Source organism: Alosa alosa, chromosome 13 (assembly GCF_017589495.1).
Source record: "Alosa alosa isolate M-15738 ecotype Scorff River chromosome 13, AALO_Geno_1.1, whole genome shotgun sequence".
NCBI lineage: Eukaryota > Metazoa > Chordata > Actinopteri > Clupeiformes > Clupeidae > Alosa > Alosa alosa.
In genome coordinates this window covers 18511274-18520637 of record NC_063201.1, presented here as the reverse complement: position 1 = coordinate 18520637, position 9364 = coordinate 18511274, and positions in this window count along the sequence as shown.

The window sequence follows — 9364 nt, the reverse complement described above, 5'->3', positions numbered from 1 at the left end:
TCTCTTCACGCGCCAATGAACGTCCAATCAGAGAAGCGGAGACCGGTGGCCCTTTTGGCGGCTTGCGGGGCCTGAAACCCGACTCCCATAGTGGAGGCCTTGTTACCGCCGTGGGTGTCCAGACCAGAGTTTATTTTTAATAAGCTGAGGAACGCCGGCCTTGGCGCTAGTTGGGGAGAAAGATTGGGAGGGACATGTGGGCACAGAGAGAGAGAGAGACAGAGAGAGAGAGTGAGTAAAATAGAGAGAGAGAGTGAGTGAGTAAAAGAGAGAGTGAGAATGCACTCAAGCCAAATCACTGGGGAGCAGGGAGAAACACATCCTTCAGCCGGGCTGTTCCGGAGACGAGATCAACCACATTGCTTACACCACACACACTCTCGCTCGCAAGATTGAGACAGCTGAGCCCCCAGCATGATGACAGATAAATGGGAGAAAAGCGGCATACTGAGAATATACGGGGCCTGTAGGGCCTTGGATCTCTTGTTCCGCGGCTCGCACCATGCCTCCTTATTAGACCGCCGTCTCAGCCAAGCGGGTCTTAGTGGCCAATTTAATAGGCTGCTAGGGCTCGGGGGGATGCCGTCACGTTCTCCTGTGGTCAGAGATGTCCTCAGTCCCACTGCACCGTCCATGTGTTGATTTTTGTAAGACTTAACTGATGTCTGGTAAAAGCATCAGCTGCTGAAACCTGCTGTCCCAATGTCATCTAATGTGTCATTTGAGCTGAATCTTCCTCCTCTAGCGTTCTGAGTGCTCTCTCTTTAAGAGACTCCAGATTGATGGAAGGGGTGCCTGCGGGAATTGTGGGTAAACAGTTTCCTTGGGCTGTATTTGTGTTGGCAACAGTAGCAAGGCGATTTGTGCCCTTTTGTCAGGAATGGAGAGAAAGCCTGCCTCTGTTCAAGGTCTTCTGGAAGGACTCCAGTACTGTCTCATTGAGACCACATACATTACTTCCATGTATGGGCCCACGAGCCTCACACCCCCTGCTGCCCTCTCCTCACTTGTCTTTCTCCACTGACCGTGGGAGATAATGACCAGCGGCATGTGGCCGGTCCAGTTTCCCACTCCTCTGATCTCCTTAAGCAGCTCTGCTGATGAATCTGGATTCCGATGGCGGGAGGCTCTGAAGTGGAGGATGCGAAATTCCCAACCGGTATCGGAATTTCAGATCTGTGAGGGATGAGCAGCGTAAGATGAAAGCATGTAAATCCGCCATTGCCCTTTTGACATCTCTGGTTTCCTTTAGCCAATGAGTAAAGGGCTTAGGGACTTAAGCTAATGATTCTAGGGAAATTTGTAATGACAGTTTGAGCTTGGTTGGGTGTTGGTATATTTTGACTATCAATGTAATACTGATTTGTGAAGCCCACTCCACAGTCTTAGGAAATCAAGACAAACATTTCTTGTGGTTAGTCCATCAATTCAGGTACTTAATGGTAAAAATGTAATGTTGAAACATATAGTCAAACTATGTTACCACAGATAATACCATTTATAAATAGCATATCCATATGGGAAATAGATGTCTTCTCTTTACTGGAATATGGAATTTGAAGTGTGTGGCCACTGGCCATAAAAGTGCCATAAATTATCAGAAAAGTCTTGATCTGCACACTGAAGACCACATGTTGATCACAATCGCCACGTCGCACCGAGATTTCCATGCCACAATAGTCCAGGGAGCCAGTTGTACTTCATCTCTTCTCACAGAATGGATAAAAGAAAGGGAGATAGAGAGAAAAGAAACTGAGAGGGAGAGCGAGAAAGATAAAAAGAGAGGCACACAGAGAGAAGCAGAGGGGTTAGGGGAGGATGAGCTGAAACATGCAAAACTGCTGAAACTTTCCATTTGACTGAACTGAAACCAGCTGCAACCCAATGAAGCCTTCATTTAAAAAAACACTGCCTTTAAATCACAGAGAGAGAAGGAGGGAGATTTTTTTTTTTTAAATGAACAGATGAAGACAAAGGACATGCCTTTTCTGTTGTTTATTATTTGTTCTTTAATAACTTAACAATACTGTCAAAAAATGCAGTCCATTATCTATACATCTTAACAGTCTTTATTATTTATCACATAGTGCTTCCTCCAGGTTATGCTGTGCTGTACTAGTATTCAAAACCATTTTACAGAGAAGTTTCAGTTGTATTTTCAAGTGCAATTTTCAATTGCTTCGTGATTGACCCTTTCCCAACAGGTCTTTATGTCATCATGAATCATCACACAAAGCATGTTACATGCAATTCACTCAGAACACAGTGGTCAGCAGTGATGTTAGACACATATCCCTATACAATTGTTACCTATAGATTTATTTATGAGGTGGTTGTAATCTGTAGGAGAAGTCATCGACAAAGGTTCTCTCAGCTTGTACTGTAGGTCTGTCCGATCTATAGAACCACACATTGGGTTTGTTGATGTTAACATGACAGTAATGCTAGCAACCTGCCTCGGAAGATCACAGGAATTTGTTCACTTTGATAGGACAAATGTACTCACCAACATTTTGCTACTGTAGACTAATAAACGATTTACAGTGCAGGATGTTTCAAAAAAGTTTTTGAAAAAAAAAAAAAATCAGATATTAGGCATCTAAATCACTTAGTCCTGTTGTACTGACCCTCCCATTCCCAAACATATGTATGGTCTTTTAAATGTTGTATTGAAATTCATATTTATTCACTAATTAATTGTGGTTGTGACTAAAATTGTTATATGGTGTGACATGAAAGTTATTGTGTGTAAAATTATAATGGGATATTTTGTTTTTAATGTGAGTCAATGTATCATAATCTTCTATCATTACTTCATCAAGATCTAGCATTTCCTTGTGCAAATGTATTACATTTGGGTTTGCATGGGGCCCTGAGTTAGCCTGGTCGTTACCATCCTATGTACTTCCAGGTATTATTTAATATTAAGATTTCCTGTTTTGGTCTATGATGTTTGGTGCCATTCTATGAGAATAACACAAAACATCTGAGAAATTGCCTACACATGGGATGAAACAAGACATAAACATTAATATAGACGAAATCCCAAATCAAATCCATTATCTCCTGGAGGCTAATCAGTCTGTTTTTTAAATCATCTTACCACACTAGACTAATCCCCCGGCAGACTTCATCCAAAACAGCTCACGACTGGCCAACACCTGCTTCTGATCAGGCCCAGCTCCGGCACGACTCCAACAGACTGGCACTTGATCAGGAGGACAGCACTGTTCCTAAAGGCAGCTCTGTACCACCCACACACACACACATACACCCACACAGACACACACACACACACACACTTATCACATTAGAATTTCTCCAGTACAACCACTATACACTTACCATGTCCTAACCATGTGGCTTCCATGTCTTTCACCTATGGCAATGGCTCCTTGAGGAGGAGAAATGGAAGTTTAGAAGAGCAGCCATTTGCTTATTGTGTTTGACATTTGAGGAAAGAGTGGGATCCACGGCGTCCATCTGCTCGGTCTTTCTCGCCTGCTATCCCGGCCGACCACATCGGTCATGCCAATTGTAGTTATTTATGCCAGGGGATGTACGGTGCCACATGCATACATGGGGCAGGGGCGTGCGTGCGCCGATGCAGTCTTGCACACACTCTCTCTGGCTCACACATGCAGTTACATACACACACACATGCGTGTACGCACTCGCACTCACACACACACACATACACACAAACGCAGTACAAAAACACATTCTCAAGCACATGTGCTGACACACCCTCCAGCATTCACACACTTGTATACACACAAACACACCATACAGTACACACACACACACACACACACAAACACTTACAAACACTTACAAACATGCACTCACGCACACACACACACTGGAATGACACTGTGCCACAAACTCCTTGATGTACAGCTCCGGGGGGCCCAGCTGCAGTGACTCAGAGACTTTAAAGGAGATATCAGTCAGACTCCGACAGGACAAGTTTCAACATCCTCACCACCATGAACCCACATGGGAACGCCAACCAGGCACTAATATCCACTCTCCACATTTTATTTTATACCAACACATTTGATGAGTAAACCTGTGAGCCTTCGTGTTTTCACCCGGTAAACATCACGGTGACAATAGTTAAAACAGTTTACTTGAACGTTTTTATATAGTATATCTTTTTACAGGACCTGTTTAAGTTAACACCAGCACCTGTGTCACAAATCATGTTTGTCTTGATCCCTTTGGCAATCTACTGCTGAATCGGCATATATTCATTCACATTTCTCAACTTTCAGACTTTCACCAGCAAGACACTGTGATGTGTTAGTGTAGAGAACAGAGCTGATTTCAAGCAAAGAGGAGACTGACAACATTATTTCCACTTGTGCTTTATGGAATGTGCTTCTTGAAGAGGTGTAATTTTCCATACAGATGTAAAGGGCAGGATTAAGATAATTCTCTCCTCCCTCTCTCTCTCTGTCTCTCTTACACACACACACACACATACTAGCTGACATTTGCTCTGTCCATACTAGCATGTCATTTGCTTGGTGGGTCCAGTCACTGTCTCAACCCTCCTTCACACACACACACACACACACACACACACACACACACACACACACACACACCTCACCTCTCTAAACCTTTACTGGCTGGTCTCTCTCAATTCAATTCAATTTTTTTTTTTAATTCAATTCAATTCAATGAGCTTTATTGGCATGACTGTAAGTGTTACATTTTGTTGTCAAAGCAGTAATTACCTCTCTCCATGTCTGCCAGCTGGTCTCTCTCTCTCTCTCTCTCTCTCTCTCTCTCTCTCTCTGTCACACACACACACATACACACACACGCAAACACACACACACACACACAGAAATGTATCTGGATTTTATCATGATCTTTGTATAGTCATTAAATTCAGGTTGAGATCTGAAAGAAAGCCAGCACACTCGGTTGTCTGCCACACCACCATATGAGAAAGAGTCAGTGAGTTCCTACCATCACCAGCAACTCTCAGCACAATGCTTCTCACAGTGACACAATAATCTATTTAATCCAGTTTGAAAAATGTCCAAGTCGTTTGTCCCATTTGATGCTTTTTATTAGTTCAGATTATGTTCAGATATCTACTCGTGTGCACAAAAGTAAAAGCTAGCCACCACATTCCACTTCAAGCCCTAAATATGCAAATAGCTGTCATAGTCTTGTTCCTGCAGGACCTCCATGTTTCACTGCAGAGGACTGGAGACTGCAGAGTCCAGATATGATGACAGTCTGCAGGTGCTTCCTATGACAGAGCAATGGGGGAAAAGAGAGTTTGCAGAAGACAGCCAAATGAGCACACTCAAATCTTCAACAAAATAGCAGCTACGTACAGCTGGCCTGTACAATCCTACAAACTGTACAGCTGGCCTATAAAAGTCTACAAACTGGTCAGTGTGTAAAGTACGTAACAATTCTGTTCACTAACTAGTCGATGGTATAGCAAATATGCACCCTTTTTTGTAAATATGGTGGCTAAATGTCACTGGCACTGTAATAATAACTGTCTGGGTGAAGAGGAAAACAGGTGAAAAACCGTTTAGAACTGCTCTGCTCAAAGTGCTGATCCCAGCAGTGATGCGGGCATGGCATGCAACAGGCCCACTACCCCGAGCTTAGCCAATGATCTGAAAATAACCAAACTGCAAAGACGGCTAAATTGAAGCCGTGCGTGCCACTGACCAGCGACAAGGTCATAAAGCAAGTTCACTCTCAACCCCAAAATTAAGACGACGCAAAACGACAGAGCGACGGAGAATCAGAGTTGTGCAACTGGCTGAATCTGAGAAGCAAGTCTGAAATATGATAAAGGCATGTGTGCTGAAACATGATGGTTAATTTTGCATCATGTTGCTCTGTTGTGAGTCTTTCTAGAAGTCTTTCTAGACCAACCATGATAGATACCCATACTCAAGAAACAATTACTGTAAAAAGATTATTTCTAAAAGTGCACTGTATATTCATTTAGGTTACACTCAGCACGTTGAGTATTTTATTATAAATTAATTTGGGTGTGTATGGACCAGACATACAAAAACAACTGCAGCAAACTACAAGAAAATTGCTGAAATCATGCCTTCAGAACATCATGATTGGTTTCGATTTTTTTAACCAAGCATAATGTTCGGTTGCTGGAGTTGCCTACCTCACGTGGGAGATGGGAGGAGGGCAGTGGTTTTAGCTGCAGATGTGGAGTCAGCTGTAACTCTGCATGTGAGTCCATGTTTACACACCTGGGGGAAATGCCCAGAAATATGACATCTAATGGGCCAGCTGCTCAGCTCTCTCTTCAATATCCGCTTCTTTATCCACCACTATTCTCATACCTACTGCTTTTTTGTTAAAAATAATTTCTGCACAATCATCCCTCTCTCTCTCTCTCTCTCTCTCTCTCTGTCTCTCTCTCTCACCACACACACACACACTCACACACACACACACACACACACACACACACACACACCCTTGGCTACAGTAATGATTTCCTTAGTGCCAAATCTATGGATTTGCAGGAGATTTAGGAGAGGAAAAAAAGTAATAAAAGAGTGGGCTACTGCACAATGGATCCACACAGAGTCCTTCAAAAGAACATCTCTGCAACCTCTGATCCAAACAAAAAGCATTCCAGTAGAACCCAACACTGAAACCTCCAGGAGAGCTCGGTGAAACCCCTGAGAACAGTGGTGACATTAAAAGGACAGCCATCTGTGTGTGGCCCTGAACCTAATGGCAGAGGGTTCATGTCTAACATCTCTGAAAACACCTCCAGTGCAAGGCCTAATGCATACTATTTCTAGCTCTTTTTTAGTATAAATATTGTGGGCGATGTTTGCCTTAAAAAGTGACATCTTTGTGGGACTATTTTAAGGTCAATTTACTTAACATGGACAGAGTATTAACAGATCAAAGACAGCTGCAGACATGTCTCTGTTCTTGTGACCCATCATCTCCACCTGTGTGTGTGTGTGTGGGGGGAGGTTTTTTTTTTTGAAAGAGTCCATCTGTTAAATCTTCCCTGCTTGGCAAATAGTTTCGGTAACACTTTACTTGACAGTATCGACATAAGAGTGACATGACACTGTCATGAACATATGACCGAATGTCTTAACTTAATAACAGAAGCGTTATGTCATAAACGTTTATGACTTGTTTATGACGCGTTAATGACAGTGTCCTCTCACTCTTATGTTGATACTGTCAAGTAAAGTGTAACCATAGTTGTTTACCTTTCTAGCAGTGCCAGCCCCCGTAGACCCTGTATATATCTGCAGTATCTATCTATCTTCCCACTAGATATAGATACTGCACTTCAATCTGCAGGATATCAATCATTACCATCTGATCGTCACCACTCCACTCAACACATTCCTCATCTCAGCGGCGTGATGATGGGGATGATGTATAAACCAAAGCACATGTCCTTGGCTTTAGTGACCAGGGGTGAGTGACCCAGTGCCCCTGTCGAATCCCAACAAAAGGCAGGGAAGGCAGCATGGCGTTCAGATCAACATCCAGCTGCTGACTATCTATTCATCTGCCTACATCCATCTGCTCTTCCTTGCTGCACCACCCACACCCGAAACCCAGGGGTTTAAACTGACCCAAGGGCTCTCCGGGGCGCGAGGAGGTGAAAGCACTAGGAGGGTCATCTCTCTATTATACACACAAGGAAGTGCAAGCCCAAGGAGAACCACTGGGCCTGTCCCTCTATTAAATACAGGAAGAGGTGGGAGTGCTAGCAGGCTAGCGGCTGGCTCCTTGGAAGTCTCATCACCAGCACAAATGGTCAGTCAACAACATGGTGTGCTCGGAGGCGACCCCAAGGAGGCAGAAGAAAGGAGAAAAACACCGCATCTGGGAGTAGTGAGAAGACAAAGCACTTAAGAGGCTGCCTGCTCACACATCACTGGTAGATAGCAGCTGCGTGAGTGTGTGTTTGTGTGTGCAGGAGGGGGTTGTGGTTCTTCTAGCCAGAGATACGAGGGCTGGGCTGCAAGGGGGTGTCGGCCACGTGAATGTGGCTGTAAGTGTGATGGCGTCTGTAAGTATACGTAAGTGTTAAAGGCGTCTGTAAGTATACATAAGTGTTAAAGGCGTCTGTAAGTATACATAAATGTTAAAGGCGTCTGTAAGTATACGTGAGTGTTAAAGGCTCAGAGGTTCACGCTAAGGCCTCTTCCACAGCTTTGATGTCTTCTGAGTTCTTGCCTGCAGCAGAGGCATGCCACATGACTGCACTGGCACGGTCTCGACCTCCTAGTCCCCTCCTGTCACCATGCCCCACACACTTTACTTTGTCTCAGGCAGCTGTATGGACGTCACGGCACGCTTGCTTTTCCGTTTACATATTTATACGAGAGTCAGGGGGGTCGTTGTGTTCTTGGCTGAGCTTTGTGGCTTTTGCTGGGGAGACAGCCAACACACTGCACTGCAAAAAAAAACAAACAAAAAAACAAACAATGACGAGAAGGTGGGGTCAGCTGAAGAAGGGTGACAATTATTTTTCTGTTTTGAACCTGATGGTATGCAGGTCTGGCTATAACTAACAATAGATATAGCTGTTGTTGGATTCTGTCACAAGCCATTGTTCAAATGTTGCGAGGATGCATTTACAGTGGGCATTTTACTCTCACTCTTAAAAAGCTGATAGGATTTATGGCCTGACCTGGAAGACACTGGGTTTAAATCACCTGTGTTGACTGGACTGGATTGGAGTGGCCACAATGACATTTGTGTCTTTATGGAGCAACCTCACCACATTAGCGAGGTCGTAATCTACGGCCAGATCACGTGGACACAGCAGCTGCCATAGGAAGAGCTGTGGAGTCGTCTTGGAGGGCATGACGAGGACCAGACCAAAGGCATAGAGTTTCGGGGAGCGGCACTATCAATGACTTCTGTTATCCCAAGACCGTGTGAGTGACAGGTGAGGCTATGATTGACGGCGCCTTTGTCCTGTGCAGCATTTGTCAGAGCCTCGTAAATCCTGATGCCACCCTACCCGCCAAAAAATGCACTTCTCTTTCCTGCTACACCCCCCCCCCGCCTCGAAATCGCCATTCTCTGTGAGTTAATTCAGCACTTTGGCATTGCCAGGCCTCTATTACTCACAGGTTGGTGACATTCACCTAAAAATAGAGCCCCAACTCCCCCCACCCCACAGCACTCCACCACGTCCCACCATCCTCCACCCCCACTCTCTCTTCTCTCACGCGGCAGATCACTACGGCAACAACACAAAAACGGTAACAGACCCCTCAATTTCCCCCCAGATCTTCATCCAGCAGCTGGATAAAGTGTCTGAAAAATAAACCATATTTACTACTTACATTTATCT